Raw genomic sequence first — 18,465 nt, 5'->3', positions numbered from 1 at the left:
TTGGATACTGTCTTTCTTTACTTTTATAACTCTAATGATTTTTCTAGATTTTCGTTGAAAACATAATGTTTACCTGGAATCCATCCCTCTTCAGCTGGTTGTAACACTGACGAATCTTGCCATACATACACTCCTTCGGTGTGTTTATCATCGAGTCCTATCCAGGAACTTCCTATGCCCTTTCTAAAAAAATGTTTTTGCTACATCAATATAGTAAACATGTAGCAAAATATAAAATCTACACGAACATACACACAATTACATACCTCAGACATAGAATTGTTACCACTGTTTGTAAAAATAATTTAAAAAAAGTTAAAGAAACTCATCATACATACCAGGCTTTTAATTTGGTCGCGTTTCGATCAGATAAGATTCATCAACACTTGGCGCTCGAATCAAAACAGTTGCATGGGGTAGATAAAAACAGCAATAGATAGTTTTCGATATGACGTAATTTGAGTTTGAGTATTTCCCTTGGCCGCAATTTTGGAGGGCTAAAATTTAAATTTTCTTATTTGAATAAACAAATTGAAACATGAGGTACAACCAAGTCTGATGAGAGATCTTCAATATATCGTAGTGATGAATTAAGCAAGGCCGAATGAAATTAAAATTGTTTAAAAAACAACTTATTCTAAAGTCGAGCCGTCATGATAATAAAGTGAATTTTGATGATTTTTGAATAAACATAGACCTCCATTATGGCGACAAAGGGAAAATAACTCTGGCTTAAATTTTGTTCATCGAAGCCTATTTATTTGCTGAAAAAAAAGGTAAGACAGACGAAAGTTGTTGCATTCAATCAATGACTTTGTATCATACAATATATGCCCTTACTGAATGAGACGCATTCGTAAACCTATTTGTCTTCTGTGCAGCGGACTTAGATTTAGGTTGAAGGATAAAAACAATCCCAGTGTCATATGGAAAATTGAACCCCATGGAAAATTGACCCCCCTAAAAATGTTTAAAAATATTTCCTAACATGTTTTGTTCCTACCAAGTACTTATTAATGCATTATTACTATATAACATAGCTGTTCATAGGTGGTTCAATTTTCAATGGCTGAGTAAAATGTTTAAAAAATATTTTCTTACATGTTTTATTCCTACCAATAAATTGTCATTGCATTATTACTATATAAAAAAGCTGGAATAACTATGACAATTTGAAAATCTAAGGTCTATAGGGGTCGGGCTTCAGTTTTCCATGGTATGGGGTTCAATTTTCCATGGCAGAGTAAAAATGTTTAAAAATATTTTCTAATAATCTGACATTGCAAGTACGCATAATGATTGTTGTGGCGAAACTTGCGTTTGATATTTATGTGGGATTACCATCGTAATAAACGTTTCCACCGGGAAGTTTCCGAATGACAGATGTATATCCCATTTCGTCTATGTTGTTGAAAAACGACACGTTAGCCATTTAGTTTGCTTTCGCCGGGAAATTTGATTATTTTTTCCTAAATAAAACGATAGCTGTGTAAAGGTGAAATAAACCAATGCATGCTTCTGATCGAAGAATTATTTAGAAAGGAAATGAGTGCCCTTGCATGGTATACAGTCATATAGAAATATTTTTAATTAATTTTTTATGTAAAGAAAGGTAGGCTATTCAAAATCTAGATCCCTTTAGGTTTTTTCAGTATTAGGACATGGATATTAAACTGCTGCACATTGCCAATAGACATACAAATCTTGGTGCCAACGTTGATAATTTGATACAAAAAGACAGGAAATGACTACAAAAATATATCCATTAACCGGGTCATTTTGTTATCGTGCAGAATATACAATCGAAAACTATTCACGGTTTCAAAGCGCGGGGCTATTATATATCTGTTAACTGTCGTTGTTGTAGACAGACATTCGGATCATTTTATTCAAATTAAGCCATAGTAGTTGACGTTACAATTACCGATTCTTTTTAGAAAGATTTAAAATTATGAAAAATAAAATGATATTGCAAGTTGAAAAAAATGTCTTTGTTCTGTTGTACAGATTTTATTTTCAATGTTCTATCATACAAAGATTCCTCAATTGTAAGTTAACTTTGCAATAATGATTTTAAAAAGTGGTTATAAAATCTAATGACTTATTCTAATTGAATTTAATGTGTTGGTGTTCCATATATGGATACATTCCAGGCAAAAACTCCTTAAACACTATGATGGCAGATCTGTCATATTAACTAGATCTATTGAAGAAGAATTTAAATATAAATATATCAATATATACATGAATAACTTTCATATTTGATTATATTCAAATAATACATCTTAAAATGACCATCCCAAGCTTAACTGCCGAAACACTAAAGTAGTGTCGGGTCCTATCATGCAATATGGGATGCGTGGTTGCATGGGTGTTTTATTATAACAACACCAAATGCGTGTTTTATAGCAGCAATGCCTTGGAAATGTTGAACAGTTCTTTGTTCTCATTTTTCTTATTTTTGAAACAAAAAGATTTGAATTACCAAAGGAATACTTCAGTAAATCAAATATGTCGAAATTATACGATTGGACGACGAAAAAAATAGATGTCTCTTTAAAGCAGAAACGGAAAATATGTTTGAGGAAGTAAATAATTAGATCGATCTAATGGAGATTATAATCACTGTGTATCATCTCCACCGGAAATTGGGTACCAACGAAGCAAAGAGAAAGGAGAAAAAAAAAATAAACAAGGTAAGAAAGCCTTTAATATAAATCATTTCTACCGTTTTGATGAAGTTACCGCTTATGAAACGATTTTCTGATAGAAACAAACTACAAACAAATATTTTATTTGCCAATCACGGCGCCCAAAATGAGCAGAATAATTACAATATAATTTCAAACATAATATAAAAGTAAATTAAAAATAGGTTAAACAAAGTACATAACATGATTAATTTTGATTTAATTGATTAATATATAATATCAAAGTAACTGAAATTAGTAATTTGTAATAATAAAAATATATAATATGACCCATTGTAAGTTATTCTGGACCCTTTATTGGACAGTTCACCTCACAGCATACCAATTATTAATTAAATGTAAATAGTAACTATTGTAAATGCATATATGTTCATATATATCTATAATAAAAATATATAATATGACCCATTGTTAGTTATTCTGGACCCTTTATTGGACAGTACACCTCACAGCATACCAATTATTAATTAAATGTAAATAGTAACTATTGTAAATGCATATATGATCATATATATCTATAACTCTATATAAAGTATTCTTATTTAGTATTGTATTCCTGTTTTTATTTAACACCTCTAATAATTGACAAATTATTATCAAAATATTTTTATCTTCATTTCCCATTAACCAAATAAACAGAGATTTGTTATCAAGTTTTGAAATATTTTTATTTTTACTAAATATTTTGCTAAGATAGGGATTTCTAACATTAACCAAAGCTTTACATGTTAAAGGAAAATGCATCTCATCTTCTACTTCCTCATTACAGAGTTTGCTAGATAGATAGTGCTTTAATTTTTTATGCCTACAAGTAGCAAACAAAGACAAGTTTTCGTGTTATACTTCAAAACTGCACTTAGTACCACAAAATTTCGAGGTCGATCGCCCTCCGACGTCCTGCTGGCCAGATTTTCAACGGTTTTTCATTCTTTTTCCAGACAAATTTTGAGATTACGTTAGCGTGACATCATATTTACTGAAATTTGCTATCAAAAAAAATGTTTTCTAAAGAATTTAGATAAAAACTAATCAAGCCTTGGGTACGGCAACTTGCTCATGTTTACAGATTTACAGTACGGCAACTTGTTTTCAAACTGTATGGCAATTTTTTTTTTTTAATTTATAAGTCGTTCATTTCAAGAATAGTGCTATAACTTCAAATACCTAGGTATGCATTATATTTCTTATATGTCCGAGTTTACACAAGATATGAGATGCAATGCAATGTAGTCAATTTTAATATATTGAACAAATGAAAAGTCAGTAACTCTTTTTTCCCAGTCATAAAATTTTGATATTAAAAGAAAATTGAATTAAGCGTTAATACGATACATATAAAATTGAGAATGCAAATGGGGAATGTGTCAAAGAGACAACAACCCGACCATAGAGCAGACAACAGCCGAAGGCCACCAATGGGTCTTCAATGCAGCGAGAAACTCCCGCACCCGGAGGCGTCCTTCAGCTGGCCCCTAAACAAATATGTATACTAGTTCAGTGATAATGGACGTCATACTAAACTCCAAATTATACACAAGAAACTAAAATTAAAAAGATACAAGACTTACAAAGGCCAGAGGCTCCTGACTTGGGACAGGCGCAAACATTCGGCGGGGTTAAACATGTTTTTAGAGATCTCAACCCTCCCCCTATACCTCTAGCCAATGTAGAAAAAAACAAACGTACAACAGTACGCACAGTTAAACTCAGTTTAAGAGAAGTCCGAGTCCGATGTCAGAATAGGAAACAAAAGAAAATAAACAAAATGACAATAATACATAAATAACGACAGACTACTAGCAGTTACTGACATGCCAGCTCCAGACCTCAATTAAACTGATTGAAAGATTATGTCTTCATCATATGAATATCAGGCACAATCCCTCCTGTTAGGGGTTTAGTATTATATCATCATAAAATATATGAGAAGAACATAACCCGTGTCATGCCAACAACTGGTTTTAGAATAAATATGTTTAATTCCGATGCAAAGACCCTATAAGTGAATCTATATTAAAGCCAAAATATGCAATCTTTAATGACCTGACAACAGTATCGTAACTATATCCCTTCTTAATAAGTCTGTTTAAAGGTTTTGTTAGCTTTTGAGGTGAATACTGACATTTTTGTGCTTTGTAAAGAATATTACCATAAAAGATTGGATGTGAAATACCCGAACGTATAAGATGTCTGCATGTTGAGTTATATTTACGAATGATGTCCTTATACCGATGATAAAATTTAGTAAATGTTTTGACTAGTTTATGATATCGAAAACCCTGGTGTAAAAATTTTTCAGTAATACATAAATTTCTCTCGCTATAATCTAATACGTTGTTACATACACGAGCGAATCGTACAAGTTGAGATATATAAACACCATAAGATGGTGACAAGGGAACGTCACCATCTACAAATGGATAATTAACGATAGGAAATGAAAAATCATCTCTTTTATCATAAATTTTTGTATTAAGCTTCCCATTAATGATATAGATATCAAGATCGAGGAAAGGACGGTGGTCATTGTTCGTATTAGCTCTATTTAAAGTAAGTTCAACAGGATACATTTCTTTAGTATACATACTGAAGTCGTCATTATTGAGAGCCAATATATCATCCAAATATCTAAAAGTATTGTTAAATTTTTGTATCAGATGTTGTTTCGATGGGTCTTTGCTGATTTTAGTCATAAATTGTAACTCATAACAATACAAAAACAGGTCCGCAATAAGTGGTGCACAGTTAGTCCCCATTGGAATTCCGATAACTTGACGATATACGGAATATCCAAAGCGAACTAAAATGTTATCAAGTAAAAATTCAAGGGCATGTTTTGACTTTCTTTTACACTTTTGCTGTGTCTTTGACAGGCTACTCGTATGATTAAATGACAGCTGTCATTAACAAGCAAATTCAAATGATATTTTACATACACATTTTATGTTAACTAGACTACATGTATTTGAACTATGTTAACCTTGTAAAACATCTTTTTATACACACTTAAGAATGACTCGCCTTACACTTTGATTATCCCATGTATCAACGTAATGTTTTCTTGGAAAACACGTCTTTTCCCAATATGATCTCTTTAAACAGGTTTTTCAGTTTGACAAAACAAGGACCAGGTCATAAAAATATAGTTTTAGATTTATAACACAGTTAACTAGTAATTTATCTTTTTCTTAAAAAAAACCCCGGTTTGTTCTAATGCAGGAGCCTGTATTTTAGTAGTTATTGTAGGTTGCTGTCATATTTGTTTTTAGTTTATCGTTTTGTCATTATTCAGACCATTGTTATTTTCGTTTGCCAAGTCAGGGCCTTTAAAAGCTGATTATACGCCATTTGGACTATGTTGGATAATCTTCACATTGACAATCATACCAAATATTCATATTTTATTAGTATTATTGACTAATTTTAAAAGCAACTACAACCATTATGTTAATTTAATGACCATTTCTAATAAAAAACATAATTTCTTAAGTAAAAAAAAGGTACTAGCTCGCGACATATACTGTTTGAAATTTTTAAAAAATAACATGCTATAAAATATCGCAGAATACTATACAAGGGATGCAAATCCGGCTGCGGCTACGGCATAAACTATTTATATAAAGCCTTATATAGAAGATAGAAGACCTGGATACGCATATCTTGTATACAGAACAATAGTAATGATATTTTAAGATTAACATGTTGTATACTTATTTATACACTAGAGCTAGAAGTCATGATGCATCTTTTAAGCTAAAGTAATATGTCACATAAAATTTAATAATGGTAGGTAAAAATCAGTTTAGATCCTGATGGTGTATTCTCATAAATTCTTTGAAAATTATCCACGAAATAGTAAAGATTGATTTAATGAGGCGTTAATTTAGATATATGCCCTTGGATACAGTTTGGTTAACATACTGAAATCGGTAAATGATTATCGTGAAAGAGTAATTCGGGTACACCTTTCACACTAAGGGGTGCTTTGGTTGTACTTTTTTTCTCCTTATATCATATGACAAAAACGTTGAGATTAAGATTCGATTATTTTCATATATTTGAAGGTTAAATGAATGTTGATTTTTAAACACTAAAACCTTATATATAGGTCGAGTTCCATACTTTTATAAAGGGACGACCAGACCATCATATTTTTTTTCCGGATTGATCATTTATTTGCTTATTTTTTCCCCCTTTTTCTGCAACAGAATATTCATTTTTATCCTGTCTGTCGCAATAGTAGTTAATATTCTAAGTCGGCGATCCGTTCAAAGAATTTTTTTTTTATTGAATTATATTTTAGGGACTGGCCGTTCTTTTTTTTAGTGGGCATGGTTTTCTCTCGTGACGAACATTTTGTTCCCGACAAAAAAAAATTTCTCAATAACATTCAGTAACTAGAAAATTATCACAAAACGCAATGAATAATTCATCCCCCCTAATTTTCAATGCGAACAAAGTATTTTGATCACTTTGAGTTATTTAAATCCTATCTTCAAGAAATTTAAAATTAAACAATATATACAAAATAAACTCTCACAAAAAATGAATGGTCGGTGTTTTATTGAAATTTTGAAAATTCGCCCTTACAACAAATAAGACAACAGTTGTTAGTAGTATAAAGACATGTGAATATATGTAGGATGATTAGGTTAGAGTAACAATTTTCTTTCTTTCAAAACACAACATTCAATAAGGGTACGAAATGATGACATCTGAATGAAATTAACGGCATATATTTTATGATATTTTTTCCTATGTAATTAATTTCGCATATTTGTAAGCTGGTAACGCGTTGATATGTACACCATATCACCTTTGTTATTATCTATCTTTACATTTCAGTATACCACAAGACGCTGTACAGAAAACAAGTTGTTATTTTGCAAATCGTCGTACAACGCCCTGCAATTCGCCGTACAGTAAACAATAACTGTCTTAAGCTTGGTCCATATTCTTTAGAAAACATCTTTTTGATAGCGAATTTCAGTACTAATGAAATCACACTATAATAATCTAAAAATTTGTCTGTACCGCTTCGTTGGTACCCAATTTCCGGTGGCAATGATACACAGTGATTATTCTATTTTTAAGAATTTGATTCTTAATAAAAACTTCATTAAGCTTTACATACCAACATTTTAATCCATGCACCTCACAGTCCAAAGTATGACTCTGTTCGAGGTGAATGGTATTACATAAGAAATGACAATCGCATTCAATGACAATTGTTTTGACCTTTTTATACCTAAAACGCACTTACAATAATTCGGTTTCATACCTTCCAATTCTGCTCTTTGATTATTTGATGAACTATCGTAATTCCTATATTTTGCATATTAGTAAAATGTGTCAAATATTGCAAACATTGTCATATTAAAAAAAAAAGATTTTAATTTATTCAAGACCGAGCTTGATGTTAGTCGTATGGAAATGTTTTATTTATTTATCATTTTTAAGGAACTTATAAGAACAAAATTGTCGTTTGGAAGCAGACAAAAAAATGACACTAATTTGATAGACAATGGGTCAACAAACGTGGTTGTGATTGTCGGATAATCTCCTTATATGTTATACATTTTCCTTCATAGAATGTCTCCGAAGCAACATAAAATCGGTTCTGAGAATAAAGATATGATTTAAATAATTCCTTGTATATTTACATATTCTGTTTCTTTTGAAATCTGTCCTACCGTCTTTGTTTGAAATGTTGTTCATAGTAGAATATGTAAAATAATCCAAACACCATCGTATTAAAACTTTTTTCGATAAAGTTTAAAAACAGATGATTGATTTTATTTTTATGGATATACCTTCACTATAAACTTCAAAGAACTGTGTTTATTTGTCTTAATCATAATCAAAGGCTCGGTTCCTCAAAATTATTTCTTTGTATGATGTGTTAATGATTGATCCCAAAAAGATTGATATACAAGCACTCTGTCCTGTTTGTTATAACGTGTATTTATATTTGATTTTCCCTAGATGTGTTTTCATGTAATCATAAAATATTGTTTACGTTAATTATTTTTGAGTGTACAAGTTAACGAGCTGACATGTAAAAAAACAGAAACAGAAACAGGTGGAATCCGACGAAGGAAGAATCGTCAAAGAAACAAAGAATCCCGCATCATTCATTTGTTGTATGACCTACTACTAACATCATATTCGTCCAGCAAAAACCATTGCGTTAATCAGATATCATTCAATCATATATCATCATGTCCCATGATTTCTATCACACATATTTGCACAAAAAGATATATACTGTAGAACTCACATTGTACCAGAATGCATGAAAAGGTAATTCCTTGTTTAGATATATGATGCATTTTTAACACTTCTTGTTTTATCTAATTGTGTAAATTGTTATTTATGACTCCCGTATTACCAGAAATATGATAGTGACTATATACTATTCTGTTCTATTTTGGAAAGCTGATTGCGCCCATTTAGATTTGAAAAAAACCAAACATCGGTGAAACTACCTACATGTAACAGCAAGCAATGAGGAAAAACATATAAAAAAAAATCATCTATAGATAAATGAACGTGTATAGTTTAACGCCAATTTTCCAGACAAAACTTATTCTTGCTCCGAAAATACACTAGAAATTATAAGATGATTTATTACGGATATTTTAATGATTTCAGACATTCATATGACTTGATTTCAATCAAACCCTTAACATTCTCGTTGTTTTTAGATTCCAAAAAGATTTTCTGAAATATTTTTAGTTTTTAATATAACCGGACGAAAAGTGACATTGGGAACTTTTACCATAATTCGAAAAGTGCTTTATATGAACTCTCGTTTAAGATTGAATAATTATATGAACTCTCGTTAAAGATTGGATATTTCTATGAACACTCGTTTTTAGTTTTAAATTGAATATTTCTTGTTTTAGAATGTTTCTTTATTCTTAAATATAATGTTTCTTTATTTCAAATACCCAAAGAGATTATAGATTTACTATTTTACAACTTAATCCGATGGCTGTCAAAAGTGCGAAAGATAATACATGTATCTAACACTCGAACTACAAAAGAAGCAATTATCGCTATTTTACTGAGTTCACTACGGCCGGAGGACAGTAATCCGATTATTATTACATAAGATTAGACAATAATTTATATTTCATGAGAACCTTTTATAATATTTTAATACCCTTATCTTTGACTTAATTGTATGTTTTATACACTGTTGCTTGGGCAGTCTTCCCCTAGCTTTCAAGCTGTAAAACTTGTGTTAATAAATTTGTATATATTGTATACGGTCTTGCGTTTAAAGCAGCCACAGTGTCGATTATAGACCTACAGACTTTAATGTAACCCGTGCCGAAATTCACGGAGTTATACCGAAATTCACGGGGTTATACTTACCGGAAGACAGACGTATAAAAAAAAACTCACCAAGATACCAGTATTCTTTTTTTTATTATTTTAGTTCGTCTACAAAAGACTCATCAGTGACGTTCGAATAAAAAAAGTTATAAAGGCCAAATAAAATAGAAGAATAATGAAGAACATTGAGGACCCAAAATTCCGAAAGGTTTTGCCAAATACAGCTCAAACGTACTCATCATTTAATGTTATAACTTAACTAACATTCGATATTGGTTAAATGGGAGGGGGGAATTAACAACAAAGGAACAAAAAACTATGAGATTAATTTGCATATAACAGTATATTTTACAATAAGATAAGTACAAAATTGATTCGCCTTTATGAATATTATTCTTTATAACAACAAATCTTATACTTTCGAAATGACGACATACTATGTTAGAGTCCACTATAGTATGTAATATGCATTATTCATTTATATATTTGTTCAGTTGGAAGATTATTTTCCTGTTTGGTTGGCTTTATTCAAGTCAGTGGTACTAAATATCGCCCTTGAAAATACTGAAAGATGAAACTTTTCTATGTTTTGCCTCTTTCTCCACGACGACGCTTTTTAGACGAGTGACTTTTTTTTTCAAAAATACGCTTAGTTAACGACTTTAATGAACCCACCTAACATACGGCTATATTATACATCATTCGTAAGCTTATTTCGTACTTTCTGTTTTGCCCAGTCGTCAATAATTCGTACGGTGCAATTTTTGTTAATTCAAGGTCAAATGTCAAGAATAAACATTCATAAATTTCGTAATAATTAAACAAAATGATCTTTGCTGGTTCTTTATGATATTTTTTTTTTCTAAAAATCATATGAACATAAGAGAACAGAATACCAGAATTCTAAACCAGGTACACATGCTAATTGCGCAATAGTTACAGACAATTGAAATTTTTTTAAAAATCTTTCAAAATGATAAAATTACGCTAAAAGCAAAATATTTTCTTATGTATCAATATTTAAATGTCAAAAATAAAATAGATTTATGGTTTACAGGTGAAGGAAATTTTTTCGTCATTTTTAACTGCAATTTATATAATGCAGATCAGGAATCAGCCTTCTAAAGATGCTTTTGCAGTTGCCCTTAAAACCACCATCCGCATATATGGACCATTTTGCTTTTCATTGTTTAGAAAACACATCGATTGTTGTCAATATCAAGAGAAAATAATTTACCATATTTAAAAAAGGGGTAATAGAAGTGAGTAAGGAATAAACAAGGTATATATAATAGAAATATGTTTTATTCGATGTCGAAAGTGAAAGACATATTAGAGAAGTTTATTCTCATTCAATATTCGAATAAATACTGTTTGCACCACATGCTTTACATCACAAATCATTTATGTTAGCACATTATTACACACTAATTTAGTATATTATTTGTTTTATCAAATATGATTGAAGTTTTATATTGTGGACGATTGATTACCCTTCCTGACTACCTTCAATCACCACTGGTTTAAGGTAGTGTTCGTACATTTCTGCGTAGTGTTTTGAGAACTGTTGTTTGTCTGTCCTACTTTTTTCGCTTTTTTCATGGTGTTATATGTGTGTTTATCGGAAATGTAGGAATTATCTTGTCCCTACGCCCATTTGTGTTTTGTTCTTTCCATTCGTGTGTCCATCCATTAGTCTAAAAACATTGTAATGAGCAATACTCCTCTTACATCGCTTGGTAAATTTTAGTGAAGTTTAAAGTTTTAAAGTGCACATTTGCATATTGTACAGGAAGGGAACTTATTCATGATAAACACATTCAAATAGAGTTTAATAGCAAGCAATTCAAATTCACCATTACAGTCCTGGTTGTAAGTGATCTCATTTTTAACGCTTCTTTATCTCACATTTAAACATAAAATTTTGTATTTTTTTTTAAGGTCAAATAATAACAGACACTTATTGCAGTTATGAGATCTTTTCACCATTAGAAAAACGAACAGATTATAACATGCAAAGCATTGGAATGTAATAAAACGATTATACTTATTCATGTTATTGTTTGGATACAGTTTTAGAGGTTTTAAGTTAGTTTCACAAAAGACAATACTTCAAATAACTAATTTTGGCTACCAAATTATTATTGTGACTTTTGTGATTAGAAAAATAACGCAATAGAATTAACCTCGTTCTTCTTTAGTATGAAAATAAAGTGTGAAAAGCACCCAAAAATCGCTGGCCAGGTCAACAACAGTTGGGCTTAACACAGCAATATAAAAAGTGCTATGTTTTGTCAGAGCTTGCCTACTTTTACAAAACATTCTTGCTGATAATTGGTTGAATTGTTGGTGAGACACATACCCAGTATTTTTTTTCTTTATAGCTATTTATTCTAAATCTAATAATTTAACTATTTAGGAAGTCTAATCATAACTATAATTATTGCGTATTACTAGAATTTTCAAATTAAAAGAAATAGATTGTAAGTCAATGTAAATACAATCCTCATAGATACCAGGCTTAAAATGTTGTACGCAAGACAACCGTTTCGTCTACAAAAGATTCATCAGTGACACTCGATTCAAAAAAGGTTAAAAAGGCCAAATAAAGCATGAAGTTGAAGAGCATTGAGTACCCAAAAGAGGGACGAAAGATACCAGAGGGACAGTCAAACTCATAGATCGAAAACAAACTGACAACGCCATGGCCAAAAATAAAAAGACAAACAGACAAATAATATAATAGTACAGATGACACAACATAGAAAACTAAAGACTAAGCAACACGAACCCCTCCAAAAATTGGGGGTGATCTCAGGTGCTCCGGAAACATTTGGAAAGGTTTTGTCAAATACAGTTAAGGTTATCTACTCCCTGGGGGTAGAAAAGCCGTAGTATTTGTAAAAATGCAATGTTTTGTAAACAGTTAATTTATTTATAACTTTGACCAAAGCAGTGATTATTCATGTCAACGCAGAAGTGCTGACTCCTAGGCTGGTGATATCTTCGGATAGGAAACCCCTATCAGCAGTGTCATCGACCCAGTGGTTGTAAATAAACTCTTAGATACCAGGCTTAAATGATGTTCGCCAGACGCGCGTTTTGTCTACAAAAGACACATTAGTGACGTTCGAATCAAAAATTAAAAGAGCCAAATAAAGTACGAAGTTGAAGAGCATTGGGGACCCGAAATTCCAAAAGGTTTTGTCAAATACAACATGCAACTGCATGTAACTGCAACATGTCAATTTTTACTAGAACACTGCGTAGTTTGATAGGGGTTTCTACTATGGACAAAAAAGAAAATTTTCAGTGTCTAGAATATAATAGTTTTAACTTTTTCGTCAATGCACGATGCAGTTGAAGCAACCAAGAAAACAATTTTTTTGATTTGTTTAAGAGAAATATTTGAAATTCAACTTTTCATTAATTTACTTTTTAACTATGTAAATATCTATTTATGTATTTAGTTTTTTTTTTTTGGCTAACTTAATATTTATTTAAAGATAATCATGAAATAACAAACAAAATAACAAGGAATGACAAAAGAGTAATTAACAGGCTGGCAACTCAACTACATATTGAAATCTGAATTAGCTCCCTAAATTCCCCTTAAAAGCATGAATCCCGCGTGTATTATTGATTTCATACATTTTTGCATCTTTTAATTGTGTTTCTTCAACCTAGCAATTTTTTTCACGTAAAACAGCTCAAAAGCAATCTTTTTGCAGATGGTTGTATTTTGGGCAACTGTATAGATTGTTATGATTGGTTATGTAATTAGCAAGAAGCGTGATTGCAGTAATATGATGATGTCAAAAACTTCCTTAGCACCAAATGAAATATGTTATCTATTTTGATTACCAATTGAATCACACATATTTTTGTTTTCACTCATTTTTATCATTTTCACTGTAATTTCTGAAAAAAGGTGCTATTAATTAAACACACGTCATTAATATTTTAAAGTGTGCTTGATAATTGACAAATAGTCTTTTATTATTTCAAAGACAATATATGCAAAAATACTGACGTCTTGTAAAATTAGAAATTGTCCGTCCTTGACCTTTCATTGCGATTTGACAAAAATTGCACCGTACGAATATTTGACGACCGGGCAAAAAAGATAGTACAGATGATATGCTTTCAAATGGTATATGATTTAGCCGTATGTTAGGTGGGTGCATTTAAAATGAAGTTGTGTGGTTAATGTCATTCGACTATTTGATTATATTCGCAAGAACACTTTCTGGTAAATAGTACTAATGAAACCAAATTAAATTAAGAACAGAGTTTTCATAAAATGTTATTATTTACATCCTTTGAAAAAGAGCAACCGAAGAGAAAAAGACACAATGAAGAGTTGTGTGTTAAATGGGTTTAAATTTTCAATATACGAATAAATTCCTCGCAAACCAATCTCGATTTACTTGTCTACACAGGAACACTCAAATTATTGGTATATGTATAATGTATTAACGGGTAATCAATCTTTGTAAAACAATTTTGCTATATTTTTATTGAACCTAAACAGACGTAAATTTTAAAATTGTTATATTTATTATATCTTATAGATTTTAAATCGTAACAAGTGTGGACACAGATTAGTGTGGATAGTAATTGTTATACAAGTGTTAGTATGTTTGACAGTGTTTTCTCATCTGAGTTTATGCATTGGTTGTGCTAACTAGATGTTTTCTAATCTATTTCTATGCTTCCCTCATAGAACCCTATATCAGACTGTGTGACAGCCATCTTGGATTTCAGATAAAGTAGCAAAAGCTCTAAACTAGGAAAGTGCAGGGTTCAGCATTAACTTTTTTAATAGATGATATATTACTTGTCCTAAAGAGACAACCACTAGTCAAAAATTATGTACTTGGTTCAGAATTTTTTCACTGTCATGATTATGGATTCAAATTCATGTCAAATTCAGCTTTCTGTTTTTTTTTGGTATTCGTCCTATTAAGTTGCGAAATCCTATTCACAATAATAGGTTTAATTTATTCATATATATCTTTTATATATCTTTTACTCTTCCTTTATTTCACTTTTGTTTTGGTTTCGAAAATCAATGATATAAAAAATAAAAACTACACTTTATAAATTGCATGCGTCCGAAGTGCTTTTCTGGATTTACCTTCATCAGGAACGCTTTAAGCCGAATATTTGAAGGGTGATCTTTAATCTATAATAATGTGTCTCGGATAGTTTTCTAAAATTTCGAAGTCTTATCTGAATGTTTAAATCTGAACAATGAGTAAACCGGTGTGCTGGAAATATTAGCTGTAGAAAGTGGGTAGAATTTGCAAATTTCAAATATACAATTTAACAGATAATTTAGATAGAATGGATAATTGTAATTTCGAAATAACTTTTAATCAGTGTTGTAACAAACGTCAACAAACTATTGATTTTGTAGCATTAGTTGCTTGAAAAGTTATGTTTTAATTTGTCTCGACTAACCAGATTTCCTACTGGAGTAATTTTTTAAGAACTTCAGATAATTTAAATAGTCATGTACTATTATTATTATGACAACCACAAATATTCACGCCTGACAGATTGGTATAACCTGGGGAAAATAAATTTGGAAGTTGGGTTACTCTAAAAACAGGAAATTTCATCAATGCTTGCTTTATTTTTCTGGTAAACATTTTCATGATAAATGCTTACAGAAGACACGCAAGTCTGGCGTACAAAATTATAAGCCTGGTGTCTCTGATAAGTTGTGTTTTACATGTTTGACCCACCGTGACGTGTTAAAAACGTGATTGTTTATTAAATATAAAACTAAAACGTTCAATGAAATCGAACGATATATCATAGTAATTCAACAGTTTCGATGCTGAAATATACGTCAAATTACAAGTTAGAGTAAGTCAGTACTTTTATATGATCAAAGTGATCTAACAATTCAGAATTTAAAGCATATTTCAATGTTTTAATGTTCTTGATACTCAGTTGCGTGCCAAGGCAATTTACATATTGTATAGTGCTTTTAAGAGTCCGCTATAATAACTATGGAAGAGGAGATAATATCTCAACCTAACCGTCATTCCATTAAACATACAGGGCACATGAAATTTTTCACATTATACTCATGTTTTGAAGGCTTAAATTCTCTTAAAGTTTTCGAACTAAAACTTTTACTTCTCGGAAAATTAGTATATATTCAAATAAACTTATTATGGAAGGTTACTAATTCAACACTGTAATTAGATCTTTGAATATTGTTTTTATTGGTATTAATATTGATTTTGTTATCAGTAAATTAAAATCAAACTAAATATTATTTTTATATTCATATGCACATTCATGGCTCTACAATCTGTCGATACCTGTATCTTGGCATTGCACAAGGTCATGTTTTTTATCTGACTGTTAATGACGTCTTTATACTAAATTCATTGGATGTTGGATGTGTACTGATTGATATTTTAGTCTTAGATGCATGATTTTTTTATTAGTTTTTATTGGCTTCGAACTAGCTGTCAGTAACTGCGAGTACTCTCCGTCCACTCTGTGTTTTTGTTACTTGTTTTTCTGCTTTGTATCGATCTGATGAGTTAAGCCCTTTTCAACTGATTTGTATAGTTTGTTCATATGTTGTACTGTTACACCACTGTCCCAGGTTAGGGGAGGGTTGGGCGCCCGCTAACATTTTTAACCCCGCCACATTCTGTATGTGTCTGTCCCAAGTCAGGAGCCTGTAATTCAGTGGTTGTCGTTTGTTGCTGTATATCATATTTGTTTTTCGTTCATTATTTTGTACATAAATCAGGCCGTTAGTTTTTCTCGTTTTACATTTGCCATTTCGGGGCCTTTTATAGCTGACTATGCGGTATGGGTTTCACTCATCGTTGAAGGCCGTACGGTGACCTATAGTTAATTTCTGTGTCATTTGGTCTCTTGTAGAGAGTAGTCTCATTAGCAATCATACCACATCTTCTTATTTTTATATAGGTTTGTCTGTTCGACTTCTTTTGCAGTTTTCAGGCAAGAAAAGGTTTATTCAACAATTTGCACGTAAGTCTGAGATATACCATAACAGAATTACGATTTCAAAATTGTAATGATCTTTTCTTTTCTTATAAAATCACGGATTGCTAATAGTTTTTCATTGTATTTCAGTATCGATAATACAATCTGAATTGTTTATGTTCTCAAATCGGTTAGTATGTTTTCCTGCCTTAAACAAGTACAAGGAACCTGCATTCGGGTTTGGGGCTTACATATGTGTCTAACAGTCACAAACATTTCAAATACGACTTAAATATTAACGAAAAATGCAGAAACAGATTTAAGAATGCAACACATTTGGTTCATAGTTTGGCAAAACATATTCTCTTTATCAAAACAAATTATCAAATGCAGAAACGAATATAGCAATGCAGCGCATTTGGTTAATTGTTTGGCAGAACACATTCTCTGTCTAATCCACTTTTATTTTGATAATACTTGATATCATATTTGAATACTAAATCTAATATATTTTCTTACTCTGTAAATATATCAAACACGTTGTTTTTCTCTGTCGGAGTTTTCGGGTACACAAGAAGTGAGCTCCTGTCTATACACCACTGAACTGCGCCATCCCACGATCTTGTAACAGCAGCGTCTGCTAAGTAACATATTCCATCTCTTAAAGACCAATCACTGTCGGGACACGCTATAAAAAGATATATATTGACGTATATTATTACTTTGAATAGGCACGCAAATCACAAAACTATTTTCTAAAAAAAAACGGTTGATTGTGTACACATCATATCAATGGTTAGCTGTTTTTTTTCCTTATTTTATATAGCCCCATGTCCGTCAGTTGTTCCGATAAAAATCAATGATATTGTCTTTACAACAAGGTACCGAATTGAATGCCTGCATTTGAAAAGATATATCTTGTTTGGTTGTGGTATTTGGTAATACTACCAGGTTGGAGGGATACACTTTCATTAGTTGCTAGGCGTTGGAATTTTTTCTAAGATTTATTATTTTTCTCAAATACACCTCCTTGGCTAAGATATATCTGTTTCATTATACAAAATTCTAATATAGATAATTAAGTTTAACTCCATTATTCTTTCGCTTCAAGACGTTAGCAAAAACAACCACATTTGAAAAAGCACACAAATGATCAAGCATCCCCGAGCAAAAAATGAAATATACGGGTCAAGGAAAATTCCTTTGTAATCCGTCAAAACAACAGAGTAAACAAAAAACCGAAAAAAAAAACCAGCTTCGTGTTATCTTTGAAGAGTATTTTTACTATTATAATTTTTTATTAGTGCTCAGTCATTTAATTAAAATTTTGGTATACATTTATATGAATTATTTTTTTGACAAATTTAAATTTGAAAAAAAAAAACCAAAGAAAACAAAAATGACGGACAGACTTTACTTTTGGATC

Source organism: Mytilus californianus, unplaced genomic scaffold, assembly GCF_021869535.1.
Source record: "Mytilus californianus isolate M0D057914Y unplaced genomic scaffold, xbMytCali1.0.p SCAF_1, whole genome shotgun sequence".
Taxonomy (NCBI): domain Eukaryota; kingdom Metazoa; phylum Mollusca; class Bivalvia; order Mytilida; family Mytilidae; genus Mytilus; species Mytilus californianus.
Note: the sequence above shows the minus strand (reverse complement) of the source record.